Here is a 20,994-nt window from a genome sequence, read left to right as displayed (position 1 = left end):
GAAGCACAGGAGAAACAAAAGGATCGAGTGCAAACTCGAGATTCTTTTGAAAGGGTGGAAGGAGGGGAGTCGAGGTGGATGTTGTGCAAAGTAGTTCTTTATAGGGTGAATCATCACCTGCTCTAAGAAACTCATCAAATTCCTTATCTAGATTGGTCATATCCACGTTACTATGATAGTCCTCTATATCTTTGAGAAAGTCATCTATGTCATCCTCATCCGTAATATGTGTATCGACTAGTGTAGGGATGAAAATGTTGGAGTCTGAACTTCCAAAGGAAAGAAATTTGGGCATATGATTATCGGGGAGCGTGTTGTTGAAATTAATCTCGAGCAAAGCTCTCGATCATGCTAACCTCTCCATCCATAGGCGAATCGGGTAAATGTGTCTTTCTTTTTAAAACATTTACTTCAACAAAGAAGATGGCCAAAAGACATGGACATTGAACCATCACGGCAATTAATGAGCACATTGGCGGTTGCCGGAAAGGGCGCCCTAAGATGATCGGATGAGTCGTTAGCGACTTACGTATCGAGGATTACAAAATCAGCCCGGATAGTAGAAATCTGAACTTTTACCAAAGACATTTTCGACCACACCCTTAGGATACTTAATAGACCGATCAGCTAATTGCAACGTCATTTTAGTGGGTTGCATCTCGTCTAGACCTATTTGTTTATACAAATAAAATGGGAGTAAGTTAACACTAGCCCCTAGGTCTAATAATGCGGTCGTCGTATAGGAATCTCCTAATGTGCATTGTACAGTAGGACGACCAGGGTCCTTGTACTTAACAATTCCATTATATTCAGATAAAGTTGAGAATTGTTCTGTTAAAAAAGCGTCTTTTGGTATATTGGCCTTACGCCTAGTAGTACATAACTCCTTAAGAAACTTAGCATGGTGTGGTAGCTTTTTAATAGCTTCGAGGAAGGGAATGTTTATAGTTAGATTCTTGAAAACGTCCCTAATCTCCCCATAATTTGTATCCCTAGTTAACATGGCTAATTTTTGTGGAAACGGTGGTTTCTGTCTATATTTAGCAATGGTATCACCTGGATGTTTAACCGTGGCTTTTTGTTTTTTAGGTTGTGTTGTAACTAGTACCTCTACAGTGGTAGGCTCTTCAGTTTCTATTTCGGTATCTAGTAAAATAGCAGGTGTAGGGGCTACTGGTGGGGTAACTATAGGCATAGTTACTTTGTTATCAACCGATCGTCGAGCGGAGAGTGGTGATGGCATTTTAGCTCACCTACATTTTCATATTCATTACTAGTATTATCGGTTACCTCAAAGGCTGTGTTTGTTGTTTTAGGATTAGGTATTGCGTGACCTAGAAACACACCTTTGGGTTGGGCTTTATCTTGAGCCAATTTGTTGGGTTAAATTATTAACGGATTGTAGAAGTTTGTTGGTTAGATTGAGCCATGGTTTGGAAAAGTTTTTGGCTCACTTGTATGAAGGTGTCAAGACGATCGGTTGTGTGGGTGTAGTAGTCGGGTGCGGGTGGTGACTGGAACTATTTCCGTTAATTATTTATGGGTGGATTTTGATAATTATTATTTACCGAAACGATACCTCTATTAGCATTATAATTATTATAACTACCTTGACCTTGTGCTTGTCCTTGTCGAGGTTGCACTTGGTTGTTATAAATATTAAAATTACCACGACCGCCCTTGTCGTGGTGGAGCTTGGTTAAAACCGTCGGCGTTGGCCTAACATATTGATTATTGTACCACGGAGGTGTGGCGTGTTGGTTATTTCTCCAACCGAAGTTGGGATTTTGTCTCCAAGGGCGTTAGGTTCACTATTAATGGAACAAGCCTGTTCATAGGCTATAGGGCCGATGGAAGTCGGGATGCTTTCGAGGGCTCAATGAGAACTACATGAATTTGAATTTACATTCATGACGGGGATAGGCTTTTGTTAAACAGAAATGGCCTCTACCTTTTTAGTGAGTGATTCGATTAGAGTTTTAAGCTCGAGATCGTGTTTAATTTCAAACATACCGGCGGCCTTAACTGTATTTGATGAACTAGCGGAGCGGTGGATATCGTCACTACCCCCGCAGTTGTTATTTCGCTTAGTTTGATCCTCTAAAAATTTATAAGCCTCCGAGGCTCCTTTGCTTAAGAAACTACCCCCATTCATTATGTCTAGGACTTCTTTATGGTGGTGTAGAAGTCCTTTGAAAAAGGCACAATTTAAGGTTTCTTTCGCTAAGTTATGATGTGGACACTCTATAAGGAGATCGGTGAAACGATTCCAAGCCTCTGAAAATGATTCATGAGGATTTTGTCGAAAGAAATGAATCTTGGAAAGAATCTCATCCGTCTTTAGGGGTGGGTAAAAATGTTCCATAAACGGTGAACAAGTTTAGCCCACGAGTCCACGTGAATTAGCGCCAGGCGTTAACCAAGACGCGCTTTATAAACTAAGGTGAAAGGGAATACCCTCAGTTTAATTTGTTCCGTACCAACCGTAGGATGGTGGAATGTTGTTATAACTTGTTCAATCCTACGCATGTGCTGATAAGGCTAAACCATGAAAAACGGGTAACAAATTAAAAATATTTGGGGGGATTCGGAAATCCCCCACTGGGTCTGCTAGAACGATGCAAGATTTGGGGCTATCGCTCAAGGCTTTGTAGAAGTCAGAGAGAGGAGTCTCTCCTTCGTCAGGCATTGTGTCAGGTGGCGTGTGTGAAATACTAGCTAGAGGTGTAGTGGGTGGTATACTATATAGAATTGTTTGTTGACGTTGTTGTGTAATTACGTTTGGTGTTTTTGTTCGACCGGACCTTAATCTCATACAAGGCTAAGACCAAATTTAGCTAAACACATCAACACTCCAAACAATTACGATATACTAGTATAAACCTCTAACGAGGAGATGCGAGGTGTGGAAGAAAGGAATACGATTGCGTCCTTGCTTCGCTTTATGAATAGCGTCTTGTTTGGCGTGTTCGATTGTATATAACAAGTTAGAACAACGAAAAACTTGAAAAATCGAAGTTGAATCAAACTGTGGAAATCCGGCAAAATCAGCTTAGCTGGCCGAGGTCGCTCACTTTGAAGTGGTCGCTCGGTGTAAGTTCAAGTTACAATGTTTTAGTATGGTCGGCTCAAGGTTCAGGCGTATGGAAGTGCGTTTTTTCGCTTTGAAGCGTGATCGCTGTGTATTTTTTTGCGGAACTTTTCAATGCTGAAACGGACAACCACAGTATGAATCAAACAAGGGTGGGTGGGTTTAATGGGACTTTAAGAAAAGTACTTATACTAGGAAAACAATGCGAAAGTGAAACTAAGATGGTAGCGGCGCCATTTGATAAAACATAAAATTGATAGTTTACCTACGAAATGAACGATGAACTCAAAACGTAAGTAAACTAAAACTATCTTACGTGCCTATATTTATCAAAGTTTCTACTCTCAATCCTATAAGATATAGTGGAGTAGGAAATTCGTTCCACTCCTAGTCCTTCCGCATGCTGTGTTCTCTACGTATAAGTAAACTTAACTCTAAAGTCTAATGAGAGATTTACGAAATGGCAACTAGACTACGATGCAACTACCCACAAGATGCAACTAGTCGATTATTTAAACACTATGGAAATGCTACGTTGATTCTATGATAATGAGTTAGAGGGGGATTGATTCCACCTTAACTCGACTTAATCCTACTAACGACGAATCGTCCTTATCCGAATTGAAGCGCCCTTGAGGAACAATCTGTTAGTTCCTAATCCCTAATTACACATGGCATTTCTACCAATTCATAACTAGCATGTGAACAATTACACCCATTCTCATGGTGAACTAATCGTTTCTAGAGTGAAAAGGAAATTACGACGACTCTACGATAATCGGAATCAAGCCTTCATCAAGGCTTCTCAGCCCCCTCTAATGGAGGTTAGTCGAGAATCATTACGCAATCATTTCCGATTAAATTAAAACTAAACATAATATAAAGAATTGAATTTTACTAATCTAAATTAAACAATACTTAAATTCTAATTAATAACTAAGAATTGAATAACAAGTAATAAATGAAATTGGATCTAACAATTGTAAATGACAAGAATCGAAATTGACAAATAACTATTTTATTTATCAAACTAATTAAGAACAATGATTCTAAGAGTTTAATCTAAAACAAGAATTGAATATAAACTAAACTTAATTTAATTAAATAAAAACTAGATCTATAATTATCTATTGTTTTAGGTCTAAGTAGCTACCATTAACAAAGAGTCAAGCTCTTGTTTTTATACTTTCAGATCCAAAAATCGTGCATGGGCTTGGAGCCATGTTTTGGGCCAGAGAATCAGGCCCAAAACCCAATTCTTTCAGTCCAAAAAGGCCTCTTCAGCTGCAGTTGACTTCAACAGACTTTTCGTCCACTTCTGCTCCTCTGATTGGGTCAAGGCTTAGACCATTGGAAATCTCTTTCCGAGCCGGTCGTTTTGACATAAGGTAGGCCCAATTCTGAGGTCTGAGTCCAAAGATACGGCCTTTGGAAATTCTGCTGACTTTGTGTGCTATTTCTGCCCGCGTCGACTTTTCAGCTTTTGACCAGGCTTTAGAAAGGCTTTGTCTTCTTGAATCTTAGCCTTTAATCACAGAACTCCTTAGCAACCGACCTTTGCTCCTTTATCTCGCTAAAGTGGCACATTTCTGCACATAATGGACTTTGAAGCCCGAAATGCATAAAACACGTGTCATTACTAACTCTTAATTATTACTCACATAATTGGTCTAAAAGTATGATGGTTAAGGGGTTAAAACTACAGTTTTGGGCTCTTATCACTTGGCGTGGTTTAAATTTGACGAATGGATCCCGCTGTAGCCATAGTCAATAAGAGCTACGAGACGTGGGCTTGTCATAGTTTATGAGAAATTTGTTTTTTTTAGTTTCTTATGTTTGAATTTGTAGATACCAAAGGTGTGAAGCAACTTCAAAATGGAAGGTTTTGAAAATCCACTTAAGTTAGAACCTTCCATACCTAAAGAATATCGAAGAACTAAAGTGTTAGCAAGTAAATATAAATGAAAATTAGAGTTATGCATGTGTAGTTAATGAGCAATTCTGACAATTTCTTGCGTTCTAAACTTATAATGCGACAAAATATATCCGATTTTTTCCTTATTATACCCGTATAAAACACGAATTGTATGTTTGGCGTTTTTTGTCGAATTTTTAAATGTATTATTATGATTACATTTCAAATTTTTGGCGAATAATTTCCTTATCGATTTTTAGCCGTCCGCGAATTTACTAGCTATGGATGATACATAGCATGTACCATCAATACTTTGGCAAATCCAAAAATTTGTGCTCAACAGGATGCTATATAGTATGTATCATCCCAAAATATGGATGTTACATATTATATACCATCCAAAACAGACGAAATGGGCCTTAACGACCTCCTCAGATCGTGTTTCTATGAGCCAAACGATCTGATGATGTTGTTCAGATCATTTTCAAGGCCCAAAAGGGGATGCTACATAGTATGTACTATCCATACTTTGGCAGATCAAAACTTGGTGCTCAACAACATGCTATATAGTATGTATCAGCCCAACAAATGGATGCTACATAATATGTACCATCCCAAACAGACGAAACGGTCCTTAACGACCTCCCCAGATCGCTTTTGTATGATCCAAACGATCTGACGGGGACGTTCATATCATTTTCAATCCCCAAAACGGGATGCTATACCATAGCTAGTAAATTCGCGTTTAATACCCGTTTTATACATTTTTACGTATAATATAAATAATAAGGCGAACGTTTCAAACCTAGGGATTAATACACGAATTCTATGATCCAGGCTTATAATTACCAAAAAATATGGTCCGTATTTTTTAAATGGAAAAAAACATATTATAAAAGGTATGATGCAACTTCAAAACAGAAGGTTTTGAAAATCCACTTAAGTTAGAACCTTCCATACCTAAAGAATATCGAATAACTAAAGTGTTAGCAAGTAAATATAAATGAAAATTTGAGTTATGCATGAGTAGTTAACGAGCAATTATGACAATTTATTGCATTCTAAACTTGTAATACGACAAAATATATCCGATTTTTTCCGTATTATACCCGTATCAAAGACGAATTGTATGTTTGGTGTTTTTCTCGTTTTTTTAGACGAATTTTTAAACTTATTATTATGATTAAATTTCGAATTTTTGGAAAATAATTTCCTTATCGATTTTTAGCAGTCCGCGAATTTACTAGCTATGGATGATACATAGTATGTACCATCAATAGTTTGGCAGATCAAAACTTTGTGCTCAACAGGATGCTATATACTATGTATCATCTCAAAAAATGGATGCTACATATGATATACCATCCTAAACAGACGAAACCGGTCTTAACGACAGACGCAAATCACTTTTCTATGAGACAAACGATCTAACAATGTCGTTCGGATCCATACTTTGGCAGATCAAAACTTGGTGCTCAACATAATCAAGTGAGCGGAGCGAACGATCTAGGGCCGGGTGGGGGTATGTGGCCCAAAAAGGCTTTTGGTTGGTTTCTGTCTATGTTGCACGGACGCGGACACTGACGCGGCGACTCGGTTATATCTCAAAAAAGTAGGACGCGGACGCGGCAAAGGACGCAGAAATTAATTAATATTTATAATTTTATTTTATATAAATTAAACATTAAAAACTAAATTAAATGTATAAATATTCATAAATTCAAAACTATTAAAGATAAATAGCCACAAAATTAAGTTTAATATTTCCTAATCAAACTTTAAAAACATGTCATAAGTCTTAACAAAACAAAAAAAAAAGAAAAAAATTGAGTTTTTTAATATTATTTTGATTTAATTTTTATTTTTTTAGGTTAAAATCCGCGTCATGACCATGTTGGCCGCGTCCGACGCGCGTCCGTGTCCGACGCAGACACAACCTATTAGGAGGTGCGTCCGTGCTTTAGAGGTTTTTGTCTGTCCTCATTTTCTCTCGCACCCCCTCATCTCTCTCTCTCTCTCTCGATGCCCCTCGTCTCGTCTCCTCTCTCTCTCGTCTCTACTATGATTCTTATCTCTGCTCAAAATTTCTCTCCCACCCTCCCCCATCTCTCTCTCGATACCCCATCAACAAAGAAACCGCTTAGTCCATGAATTTTTTCGCTCTGGATTTAAGGAAGAACGAATGAAAGTGCAATCAGGTATTTTTTTCTCTCATCACTAGGATCAATTAAGCTTGATCAATTGTTTGTTCTGAAGGAAAGGCTAGGGAAAGAAAAGGAAAAGAGGTGTGGTCCACATTTTCTGTAGTTTTGTAGCTGTTTGTTTCCCCATGGAAAAGAAAACTTGTTGTCCGTGCGTAGTGGTGTCAAATGGGCTGGACCGGGATGGCCCGGCCCTCAAACAATGAAGCCCTTATGCTTTGAGGGTCGGGCCAGCCCTACCCTCAATTACCTCGAAGGTCGGGTTGGGCCAATGCTTAAATCTCGAAGCCTTTACCCGCCCTCTTAACCCTCTTGAGAGGGCGCGCTTGAGGCGAAACGTGAGGGTCGGATACTATGTTATACATTTGATTTACAAAATAAATTTAGAAACACTAGTTAAAAATGATAAAATCGAATGCACTTCACAATTAAACCTTCAAACTACTAAAAAAACTTGTTAAAGTTGTATTAGTCAATTAAGATCAGTTAAATTCATTTCATAAAATATTATAATGAAATTATAAGGTTGACAAACTTAATAGATAAACGTTCTTTTAAATGATTTTTAGCATATCAATGCTAAAATGAAATATATTGTAAAAAAATTTATTAAAATATATGCAATAAATGTTGAGGGCCTAATGAGGGTCGGGCTTAAGGGAATGCTTACGTTTAAAAGTCTAGGCCCTTATCCTCTCCTCAAAGGCATGAGGGCCGGGTAGGCCCAAACCATGAATGTGTGAGGGCCTTATTTTGAGAGCTTTTGCGGCCCATGGGCCGGGTCGGGGAGGGTGGGTTGAAGGTTTGAGGGCCATTTTGACACCCCTGGTCCATTCGGAAACAAAACTGGGGAAAGGGAAATAGTTTTGAGTCGGCGCTCTATTTAAATTTTAGGGAAAGGAAACCGAAAAAAAAGCCCAAAAAAAAAAAAAAATAGAACCGAAAGAGAACCAGGGAGAAAGGAACCGCCCCCTTCTTCATCTTCCTCATTTGTCTTCATCACTTCTCCTCATCTCCAATTTCAGGTAAGTCTCTCTCTCTCTCTCTCTCTCTCTCTCTCTCTCTTTTCCATTTTTTTTTGTTTTGTTTTATTATTATGACCGAAATTACAATCAAATCAATGGAAGGAGGTATGTTAGACAGCCAACATATACTTTGTTTGTAAATTGCATTAGTAGTTTTTCTGTTGTTTGTTTTCATGCTAGCTATTACCATGATAGATGTAATAAGCGACTTAAGAGTTGAAGTTGCAATTCTAGTGATTTAATGAGGTTAATTCTGTATGCCCTTGTGTAAATTTGTTGGTGGTGATGTCCTATATGCATGCTTTTTTAATCTTAACTTTCACAAAATGGATGACAATTAAATTCTGCCATTTAGGCTTACACTTTTTTGTGGTAATTAACTTATTAATTTGATTGATTTAAGATAATAATTCAAATTTGAAAGTGGAAAACCTGCTACACGCAAGAGTTATTTTTTATTCATTTTATTTGCAATTGCCCCAACAATGCGAATGGATTAATTAGACTAGTTCTATTATCGAAAAAAAAAGTAGACTATTCGCATCAACAAGAAACTGACGAATACTCACCAACTTATTCCAATCATATTGTGAAGACTAGTATTTGGTTGGTTATACTTGTAACGCCCGTATTTTTTTTAAATACGTATTTTTATATTTAATTAATTAATTAAATTATTTTATTTTCAAAATTCGTCGGATCGGATTTGAGATGAGCACAGTTTATGGGTTTTTGTGCGTTCATGTTGAAGAACTGGATTTGGACCCAAGATATAAACACTTTTTCTAGAAAATAGGGTTCGGAGAAAGAATAGAATAATTAAAAATGGAGGCAGAGATGAAAGCTGGATTTCTGGAGGGTGGAGCGCGACGGCTCGGACTCGGAGAAATTCATAGGAGCTGTTCATACAGGTGAGTAGCTATTTTGCTATTTCACCGGATTTATGGTTTTCGTGTATTAGTGTATACTGTTTAATGTTTACGTTTTTATATACCGCTCATTATATCGCTTTATTCGGCGTCGTCCTGTCTGTTGAAAACTCTGTTGAATTTGTCGTGTTGTTAAATTTGAAAACTCGGAAATTGAGGTGGAACTGTCGAATCTTGTTTGGGCCTGTAATGGCAGATAAAGCCAAATCGCAAGAAATCGTCCTCTATGTCTATGTGAACTCTGTTGGGGTGGTCTGGAACCCTTACGGATGAGGTTAGAAGTGAAGGATGTTGGTTGATGTTGGGATGATGTCGGGGGTGTAGTATTTAAAGTTGGTTGTAGAGTGGATTGAGGGCTGTTCGAGTTTTACTGAGAAAGGTGTTAATGGCTGCCAAGAAACCGCCAGTTATTATTTTCGTTGAACTGTTTAGGATTGGGTGTTGGTGTATTGGTTGAGTGATGTCGGGGCTGGACGGGGGTGCGGTTGGAGCTTGGAGAAAGCTTGAACCGGCGTCAATGGCATTACTGCCATTACTGAGGACTTTGATTTTTGTGTATTAATTATTTGTGTTTGAACTGTTTTGTGGTATGGTGAGTTGGTGTTTGATGTTTGGTGGTAGTGGGGATGGTTGGGGCTGCCGATTGAAGCTCGAAGCTCCATCAATGGCGGTCGCGATTTTCAGATCTAGAATTAGGATGATTTTCGGATTGTATGATTTTCGGTTTTCGCATTTACTAAAGTTGTAGGGGTTGTTGAAATGAGTCAAACCGCTAGGTTGGATTGGGTGGCCGATTAGGATTTGTGGTGGCCGGATTTTGGTGGTGGTGGAGGAGAGAATTGGAGAAGATGATGCACTGTTGGCGATTTCGGTTTGGGCCTTGGGCCGAAACCTTAAGTTTTGTTTGGGCTTTAGTCTATTTTGTTAGTTGGGCCGAAATTTCAAGGTTTGGTTTGGGGCCAAATTTCTTTTATGTGGCCGAAATTTCAGTGGGAGTTGGGCCGAAATTTCAGTTAAATTTTCGGACCACATTAGTTAGGTTGGGCCAGTTTCTTTTGGTTTTGTTTGGGCCCAATTTAATTAAGTTTTGGGACCAGTTCTAATATTAGTCTATGGCCCGTTTCATTTGTATTTTTAGACCGAACCCCTTAACTGTTTTGGGCCAGTTTTCTAATATTGCATGGACCAGTCCATTGGACTTAAAATAGATCTACATGGGCCTTTTTTTAGTTTAGACTTTTCGGGGGTTAAGGGTTGGAACCACGTTACTCGCCATGAGCCCACAATGAGCCATATGGCCTTTCGACCTTAGCTAGCGTGAAACTATGGCATGGCTATAATCATTAACCCTGTTAACAATTTAAAACGATAGTTGAGTTTGACTTTGACTTGGACGGTTTGACTTTTGAGTAGAGACGGTTTGACTTTGACCATCGACCGTTGACTTTGACGGTTGACTTTGACATTTGACCATGGACGGTTGACTTTCACCTTTGACTTTGACCAGACGGTTTGACTTTGACCATGACATGTTGAGTTTGACCTTGACCATGAGGTGTTGACCGTTGACTTTGACCGTTGACTGTGAATGTTGACTTTTCCAGTTTTCATATGTTTGTTTATATGGATATATATAGTAATAAAATAATCGGCTTCGGATATTCAGATAACTTGGTTGGTAAATTATCTAATTTAGATTTGACGTGAAGTAGTGTGTAAAAGCATATTGGGCTTTGATTGTGGATCGTGGATCGTTTAATCAGACTCACGTTTTATGTGTATATTATATATGGACACATATAGTAATAAAATCTTTGTGGAAGTTTAGTATATATTTGGTGGTCATTATCTAAGAAAGATTTGACCTTGATGTTGTGTATTTTTGACACGTGACGATATTGAGACATTAGGAGATACTATATTCTAATACGTTATAATAAAATGTATGTGATACGTTGAAGCATTATGACATGATATCATATGTTGGGATATTTATATTAATGCAATATCTTGGAGAAATGTATATACACTCCATTATTTTATATGTGAGATGCTTAATATAAGCATTGGTGAATATTTGCGGGGAGTGTGGCGTTGTCAATGCAATAATATATTAAGCACGTGAAAGAATGAAAGTGACTATGAGATATAATTGAGATATTTTAGATATTATGGCTTAGTGCAATAAGGTAATTGACCGCGACGCGTGATATAGTAGAAATGTTTATGAGTCATTAATGTATGACATCCGAATAAATTACATAACGAAAATCCAGAGAACGACTACCACAACTCATGTGATTGGCCCTTCCGGCGTTTGATTAATCCTGAATGGCCTTCGGGCGGCCCTTCGGGCGTTCAGTTAAAATTTGAATTTGGCGGTCCCTCCCGGCGCGAGCCGAATAAATGGGTTTCGATTATTCGGATTCGCGAAAATAGAAGCGATGACGCGCAATATTTTATGCGAATAGTGGCGGTCTTACATAGATTTGGCTTCCGTGTGAGGATTTACGGTGTGCGGCATCCATCCCGGGGTGGTTACGCCGGAGTGGCTCATTATGTAAGGGAGGCATGTGGATGTACATGTTCGGCGTTGGGTTGCGATTTGTGGTAGCGAAACCAGGTAAAGACATAGATCTGACGTGATTTTAGGGACACACAAAGAAAGCCCGAAATAATCTAATTATGGTAATATGTTGGTAAAATGATATATCTCTAGATAGATGATCCGTATATGGTTGGTCGGTTATAGTTTAGTTAGAACCTAAAGGCCTCGATGGAGGAACTACATGCCTTATTTATTATGAGTATAGTTTGTTGTGTGGTTAGTGGGAAGTTAAAGGCCTCGATTGGAGGAACTACCGCCTTTAGTTATTGAACTTAAGGATGTTGTATTAGTCGTTGAAAGTTAAAGGCGCCCGATGGAGGAACTAACTGCCGTATGGATTGTGTATGTATATGTATATTATATGTTGTATTTTAGGGCTACTCACACCAAAGATTTTTATAATGTTGACCGATTTGCATGTTTGCTTATCGGGTGTGTTCATTCAATGAACATAGTTGATAAGTTTTGATGGTTTAGTGTTTGAAGAAGGTTGGTTGGCTGCTTGTGGTTTTGCGTTAAGCGTTGCATCTCGGGATAAGTTTTGTTTTTCCTCGAGGTGATATAGATTTTCGATGGAGATAAGGTTATTTGCATTTTCATTTTGTAAATTGTTTTTGGTAATGAAGATGATTGTTGTTTAAGTTAAAATTTTTATTGGTTTTTATTATCCGCATATGTTAAAACTGTTTATGGGTTTTTGGAAGTGGAGAGTGCGTCACACCTCGGAGATCGAAGAGTCGAGGAACAAATAATGTTTTTCCGAATTCTGCCGAAATTCGGGGTGTGACAATACTTCTATAGTATTTTGTCAATTTAAGGAATTCCGTGGGAAATTCGTTAGATTTGTAAAAAAAAAAAGTGGTAGATAGCACTTATTTCTAACATGCGAACCATGATATTAAGTGAGTCGATAAAACATAAAGAATTTTATTTCTAGGAATCTAAAAACAAAGCTAAATGCGCACGCCCAACGAAAGATTATATATGTTTATGATCGAAACAAAGCCTTACATGCGCACGCCCAAAGCATGTGATTAGTTGGTTATGAAGAAATAGACTCTGTTTCTTTGTTGTTGCTGTCCTATTTTAGGCACTTTCTTTGTTTTCATATTTAAATATGTTATTTATTTATTATCTCCGCATGAACATCATAAGCAAAATGCAATTTATCTTACTTATGATTTAATATGCCTCCCGGGATATAATTCTTTCTCTGCTGATACTAATTCAAGAACCTTCTGATATATATTGTATGAAATTGTATGTTTTGATTATGTCGTAGGAACATGCCTTTTTTGATGTTTATTTTAAGTGTTGTGGATGTTTTGAGGATTTAAACCTAGTTCTTTGTTGTTATTTTCTAAATGCACTATGAGGTACATGGTTATAGTAGTTTTATGGATAATATTATGCATGTGTTGTTTGCAGGTGTAGGAAATCTTGTTTATACTCTACGAGTGTTGATAAAACAGGGTAGTTTATGTATTTTTTTATTTTATTTTATATGCAGAATTTCTTTTTACAGGTGTCATGTATGATATATGTGCCCAAAATAGGATAGGTCATGCCAAAAAAAATTTCACAGGAACTATAAGTTTAAAGAAAATTGTTAGGTAATATGATGTATGTTTCCAACTTTCTTTTCCTTTCCACAGTTTTTTTTAACAAACAGGATTATTCATTTCCCCAGTTTTACTTTCCTTTCCACAGTTTACCAAACAGACACAATTTTAAAACTGTTTCCATTCCATTCACTACTAAGAAAACGACTTGTGATGACGACTTTTGGCCGCTATGAAATAGGTTTAATGACATATTTTCATTTTAAAAACAACCGTTATTATAGAGCCCATCATAAAAGTTAACAAAAAGCGTCATAAATTTGATGACGGTTCTTGAGAAGCTGACATCAAAGCTCGAATTTAATATGACAAAAATTCATTTATAACCGTCATAACTGGATCCTATTGCATGACATGTTTTACTTAACCATCATAATTTATTAGAAAAAGCATCAAGAACTAAACCTTCGTTTATGACTGTTTTTATTTAAGCGTCACCTTGATAAACAAAAGCGTCAAGAAATTAACACTAAAAACTGTCAAGAATTGATATGTAGCACGATAGTTCTTTGGAAGCTGTCATAACTTCTTCTTTTTTTCTTTTATTTATTTATTTTTTTCCCCTGTAAATCTGAAAATAAATTCCTGTATTTTTGAAATTCTTACACCTGACAACTGAAATCCATTACGGAAACAAGAATCATACTTTTATTACCAACATAAATCATTCCAAGAATTGAACTTGTTCATATTACATAATTTATTCAGGGATAAAAAAATTAAATAACTCGAGCACTTCCATAAAATACACAAGCACACCATCAATCACATTCGAAAATAAAACATTCATTCCATCACTCAAAATTATCAAGTCACTTGTGAACATCATGTACTTCCATTTTCCAAGCGAAAAGTACAATACAAAAAGTATATTACATTATGCTTACAACTAGCTAGAAAGAAAGTCTTCTTATTAGAAAGTGTCCAAGTGGCAATATCAACCACCTCTATCCTTCAAGGTTGGCAACAAACAAATACCACTTGCATTATTACCTGTTTCATTTAACAAAAGAGTTTAGATAGATTTCTACCTTTTAAAATGTAATGAGATATATATATATATATATATATATATATATATATATATATATATATATATATATATATATATATATATATATATATAACAATAGGTTCACTTATACTAATTAAAACTCAAGAACATAGTTTCTAGTCTACCAAATTAGTAACATAGCAAGAAGGTAACCATGCCACTAGGATATCAAAGAAGCTATCGCCATTCTTGTTTGACAACACAACACTAATACACAATTAAAGCACCTATGGGAGCCTTTTTAGCCCTATAAGCTATATGAACAACAATAAGGTGACATATATACAACTAAACAGTCTTGCCTCTACCTTCTAGTATATAGCACGGTGTCCTATGACATTACAACCGGGCTTACATTATAACAGATTAGAGTGGCATAAGTTCCAACTTCCAACCTTGGTTAAAGTATCAATGTAGAAAACGAAACGAAGAAATAAAGCAAAACCTTGAGGTTCAACTCAATAAAAGAATGCACTAACAAACCATCGGTACTACTAACAGTAAAACAATCCTAAACTACTTTTTTTTTCCTATTCTTCTATTATCCAAAATATAGAGTTACACAGTTAACCACCACATAAGTTTTCCTCTATCAAATTCAAAGACAACAAAGATTAAATAATGTTGACTTGTAAAGTGTATTCTACCGGGAAATTGGTAGTGGGACCCCAGTACTTCATAGCAGCTAGATCGATCATAAGCCCTTGTTGCTTTATCTTCCTTGTCATATCCACCTGAAATATACAACAGAAATAAGTATCCAACTCATATCACACTAATAAACTTCTGCGCTGATTACTAACTAAGAAACTAGCTTTTAAAGTTTATATGGTTCCAAACAATAATTCTATAATGGTACAAAATACCCAAGATTCATACTTCATACAATTTCAAGTCCTAGTAGAGTAACTTTATAGTTCTAGAAATAACAGGCCACCCTTGTAAGGTCTCGTCACACCGCAGCAGTAACAAGGAAAAGCATACTCAATCTACACTTTGGGTAGTTAAAAACAATATGACAGAATCCATTCTTAATAATAAAGGTGATAAGGCCTCTGACTAAACATTAACCAAGTGAATCACAACTGTGCATAACAGTCAACTCCAGAAGTTCAAGACCACAACGGCTTATGCGCAACCACAAATAACTGTACATTAAATAGGAAGCGTTCTTACCTTGACCTTCTGCAGATCGAGCACATCTTCTTCTCTAAAATTCTGCAGAAAGCCCATTATTTTGAGACATTTTCCTTACTGGACTTATACCAAAAGGATTTCCAAGTCTTTTGGTGTACCTTTGAACATTCATAGCAGGTAGCACAGTGACCTCAAGGAACAAAAAAAAACCGTTGCGTTGAGCGTAGTAGCAAATGACACAAATCTTCCTCTTATACAAGTACTCAGAAGAGCTACACTTTCCTGACTCTGCATCTTCATTTGTTCCATGGGTAAATTTTATTGATTTTTCTGGTTTTAAAGGGTAAGCCTTAGTTGCGCCATTTGAGGTTCTCTGTCCTTCACAGGCTCCAAGGTATTTCAAGACCAATAATACAACAAACACATTAAGTCCTACATGGAGAAAGACATGTTTTTAGCTTTGGTGGTGTCAATAACATTCATCACAATAATGATGCTTCTAGGATTCTTATCATCAACACGGATGTAGTAAGTATCATGTTCCTCTACATACTCAACTTGTCCATCTACCTTAGAAATAAAAATAAAAAAGTAAAATAGGTTATGATTTCAATTTGCAGCCAAATGCCAAGCAAGGCCAACATTATTTGAGGTGTACATTTTGTCAACAACTTGTTCTTTGTGGAGGCATCACCACCCATTTAATGAGACGAATAAAGTATCTGTAGATCTTACCATAAGTTAGACTGTTGAAACCAGGGACTTCAGGGGAATTATTGGGATTTGAAGGCCGCAGCGTTACAAAATTATGTTCTCCTATATATGAATGAAAATCATATAGTTAATTAAGTGCATAACAAAAAAGAAGTATGAAGCATGACATTTAACACCGCCTTTTACCAAATCAAATGAGAGATCTTTGTATTCATTAACGTGTGCTTACCATGCCACATGCCAGTGTAAGTCCTTGATCAGCCAAAAAGAATATACTCTCCATTGTTATGATTTTTAACCACTGTAATTATAAAGAAACAAGAATGAGCAGTATATTACTCACCGACGATTAGTCCTAATAAGTAAACTCAATTTTTGGCTTCTTGGAAAATCCATAGAGAATTCATGTGTCCTAACCCAAAACCAAAACCAAACTTTAATTCATTTCGAAACTAAATTATTATAAACAATTGAAACAAATTTAAGCAACACGAAATATAAAGGAATACAAATTAAAAAAAAAAAATACCCAAATTTTGAAAAATTGAAGATTAAGTTTTTTTTTCTCTAGTGGTAAAATTAATTAAGAGAATCAATGTGTAAAATAAAACCATACCAAAGAGAACAAAAATTAATGAAGTCTGAATAAGAGAACCAACCTTGAAAATCAAAGCTTTTTCGGATGTGGAGGAGTAAGCATAAAAAAACTAACTTTTTTCAAAATGGGTTATCATAAGAAAGAGAGGGTAGATTAATCACAAGGGCTTTCATGGCTATCGTCCAATTAAATTAGTAGCATCTTCGAGCGTTGTGCCCATCTCCTTCTTCTTCTGCGGGTTTGCCTTCGGTACCACTAGAACGAATTTTCGAGACTTACTTCAGTCATTTCTAGAGTTTGTTCAAACTTTGTTTCTAGATTTATGTGTTCTAATCGAAGCCGGATCTGGTTTAGTAATGGGAACTGGAAAGGAGGGTAAAGAATAAAGGAGGTAGTTGGGACTTGGGAGAGATGGGAACTGAGTTTTGAGTTGTTATTTATTCGAGAGAAGAAGACACGGTCCCTTACATTGTAATTTCTTGCATTCTAGACACATTGTCGCTATCAACGTCACAATATTTCTTATAATTCCTCAAAATTTAATCCAGGTTATTATCAAATTATTGGTGACGGCTTTAGCAATTTAGTGACGCCAAAATGGTGTCACAACAGTCCTGATGCCAATTTGGCGTCACTAATGAGAAAAGCCCAGTGTTACAAAAATATTATTATGGTGTATTGTAGAGAACTTCGGTTCAATAGGTAACCATAGACTCACTGTGCGGCGTTAAGGGAGGATGGAGAAAGGTCTGGTCAGTAGAGAAGAAAGGTTTTGGGTTTTTCTCTGTCTCGTAAGTTTTAATTTTCTCAACTGAATCTATCTACCAAAAATACCCTTTTAGGATTTGTAGGAGGCGTGGAAATAATAATGTAACCGTAGATGCTAATAGAATCTAACGGTATGGATTTGGAGTGAGATTGGAGTCTAAATAAGTGGAGTCTACCTGACGGGTACCATACCCTAATTGAATTCCATTTTTATTTGTTAAGTTGTTGACGGTTTAAGTGAAAGCAAAAATGGTCCAACCCAGCTGGTGCCCAAAAAATTGTGAGAAGGTTCACGATTTATTCTATTGCTAATTTGACTGTTTTAGAAACACCATCATATTTCTATTTTCTTGACGCTTGTGTCATACATGATATAATGTTGCAACAGCCTTCATAAAATTATTATATTTTCTTAACGCTTGTCTCATACATGACATAATATTGCAACAGCCGTCATAAATTTATTATATTTTCTTGACGCTTGTGTCATACACGACATAATGTTGTAACAGTCGTCATAAATTTATTATATTTTCTTGACGCTTGTATCATACACAATATAATGTTACAATAACTGTCATAAATTTATTATATTTTCTTGACGCTTGTGTCATACACGACATAATGTTACAATAGCGGTCATAAAAGTATTACTAAAACACTTATCTTGACGGTTTTTAACAAAGTCGTTAAGATAGATAAAAAATAAGCGTCATAATATGTTATTTTGTTAGTAGTGATTCCATTCCTTTCCTTTCCATAGTGAACCACTCTCATTATTTCCTTTCCTTTCCATTAGTTAACATGATAGTTAATACGGGTACACTTTGATGTGTTATATCTTTTTTATTTGGGTACATGTATGTATGGTATTAATTGCATTTTTGCTGTTTCTCTTGCTACCTTCTCTCTTCGCTAACTTGATGAATTATTGGGTAGCTATACTTGCTATGCGTGTTTGACGCCTTATTTGTTTGTTTTTTTTTCCAGGTGATTGAAATCTTAGTGGTGCTATTATGACGCGAGTGTAGAACTTCTAGGAGCCTCTATTTTGTTTGATGTCATCTAGCTCTTGGTACTTTACAAACCCAACTTCTTAGTTTTGTGATTTCCCCCCCTTTTATAATCTCTCCATCTGTCCCTCAAGAGAATAATGAAGCGATTAGATCAATCTGTTAAGGACCTAAAACACACAATCCCTGAAGACATCATTTTCAACGAAATACTCTCAAAAGTAGAAGCCATACACTTAATAAAATTCTACTACGTTTGCAAACAATGGCTTAACTTACTCAAATTCGATTTGAGGTTTATCAATTTACATCTCAACCGTTCAATCCCAGTTCACAGTTCCAGCGTCATCTTTGTCACTAGACCCAACCACATAAAATCCTAATTCTACCACTTAGAGGTTACCTCTAATTCCAATCCCATAAAAATAGAAATTCCAGTTTCCGCTTTAATGGTTGTTGGCGTTTGCAATGGTTTAATATGTTTAAGTCATTGGTTAGATAACTATTTGTTCAATTTATACATGTTAAATCCTCTTACACAAGATTACATTACTATTAAATGCAAGTCACCTCGAAAAAAACTTTGGCATTCCTATCACAACGTTGATTTCACATTTGGTTATTGTGAAAGTAGTAACGAGTACAAGATTATAACATTTATCCGTCGTTGATAAGTGCTCAAAAAGTGCTATTTAACCCTCGATTATGCCTCTTGTTTAGCCATCTTAGTGGACTAATAGTGTTTATAAGTTGTGTTTTAAGATTCTACAGGTGAAAAAGAGAGTTTTGTAGAATATTAGAGAAAATGGGGTAAAACGAAGCAATTCGGAGCATCAATGATCACATGGGAGGTCCGTGGACAATCATGGAGAAGGCCAAGGAATTGGAGCTATTAAATATGCGACTTGGACCTATTTTAAAGTCTATTTGGAAGCCCAAGGCCAAAGGATTCGTTGCTTGGACCAAAGCCCGCAAAAAGAGGATAGAAGGATAGAAGCGAGAAGAGAAAATCGGCTTATGCGTGCGGGGACGATGGATCGGCGTCGACGCATTGATTGCATCCGGGACGATAGATCGGCGTCGAGGCGCGATTGATTAAGTCTGGGACGCATGGATAATTCGTCGGGCGCATGAATGAACATTAATCGTAGCCAATTCCTTTCGGTTTTGAAGATTTAAGTCGGACTGAAAAGAAACCTATTTGTATTAGGAAACAAATGACGGTTTGGAATGCTTCTAGAACTCATTGTAACCCCTATAGATAGAGGACCTAAGTGCCTCATGTAATGGGCCAATTCACTTTATATTCTTGTCTCAGAACTTGAGGAGAGAGATTAATAATAAAAGATCGGTTTTAACTAGGCGAGTCTTAATAAATTAGTCTTTCTAGTCTTATGTTCTTCAACTCTTCTTCTTCTCGTTCTTCGTGTTCTTCCTTCTTTATGGAAGGCTAATCTTCTCCTTCAAGGGAAGATGATGAAGCCGATCTTAAGGTTTAATGATTCTTATGGTTCATGGTGTTCTTCAATCGGGTTAGTTCTTTATGTTTTTAGTTATTAGTTCCATTGCCCACACCGGGGATGGAAGTATAGAATAGGGTTTATGTTTTGCAATATTAATATCATGCTAGTGTTCTTTACTTTTCTTCTAGTAGTGTAATTCTTTAGAGTTAGGGAAGTATTCTTTGTGTTGCCTTAGAAGGGTAGCTCGAGGGAGTGGCTGCCTAGGGAAGTATTCTTTGTGTTTGCCTTTAAGTGGTGATTCATTGAATGGCAGCCTATTATTAGAAGTACTCCTTGATGTTGCTCTTGGTAATACATTGAATGGCTGCCCGAGCTTACATAAAAGGAAAGAAGATATTAATAGCATAAACATAAGAACAACCTTAAGTAGGGTTAATTGTTAACGATGTTTCATCCAAAAGGGCATCGGCACTAGCTCGATTGCCTAATTGTAGTCTACTTGTAAGAACAACCATGAAGCAGAAGGTCATAGATTAAAAGTATTGGTGGATCCTAATCTCTTGAATTCTCTCTCTTATAAATTCTCAATAGTTTAGTTAATTTAGCTTAGTTTAGCATTAGAATCTACAATCTCTACAATATTAGTTTTTAATCCCTCAAACCCCCTTTCCAGTCCTGTCCTTCATATAAACATATACTTAAAAGTGGAACGATACCCTACTCATCCTTTACTTATTGAGGGATAATTAGGTTTTGATACGCTTCTCTTTTGTTCAACGACCATACCACATCTAACACACAAAAGACGTTGGTCAAATGAGCCATTTGCGCTTTTAAGTTGTTTATGTTTAACGTT

At 36.6% G+C, this 20,994-nt stretch overlaps 1 long non-coding RNA gene and 1 other non-coding gene across 2 annotated transcripts; one reads left to right on the top strand and one right to left on the bottom strand.

Moving 5' to 3' along the window:
• The first annotated feature begins 2,225 nt into the window (after positions 1 to 2,225).
• Positions 2,226 to 2,331, top strand: LOC147516900 (small nucleolar RNA R71). The gene has a single exon (XR_015214607.1). It is a non-coding gene; the product is annotated as a small nucleolar RNA R71 (small nucleolar RNA).
• A 12,744-nt stretch (positions 2,332 to 15,075) lies between these two features.
• LOC147516899 (uncharacterized) lies at positions 15,076 to 16,399 on the bottom strand. The gene is made up of 3 exons (XR_015213761.1): positions 16,318 to 16,399; positions 15,622 to 16,014; positions 15,076 to 15,179 (listed from the first exon to the last, which is right to left on the bottom strand). It is a non-coding gene; the product is annotated as an uncharacterized LOC147516899 (long non-coding RNA).
• Positions 16,400 to 20,994: the final 4,595 nt, after the last annotated feature.

This window comes from Coptis chinensis, chromosome 2 (assembly GCF_015680905.1).
Source record: "Coptis chinensis isolate HL-2020 chromosome 2, ASM1568090v1, whole genome shotgun sequence".
Lineage (NCBI taxonomy): Eukaryota > Viridiplantae > Streptophyta > Magnoliopsida > Ranunculales > Ranunculaceae > Coptis > Coptis chinensis.
The sequence above is the reverse complement of the archived record's forward strand: the minus strand, read 5'-3'. Positions and strand labels throughout refer to the sequence as shown.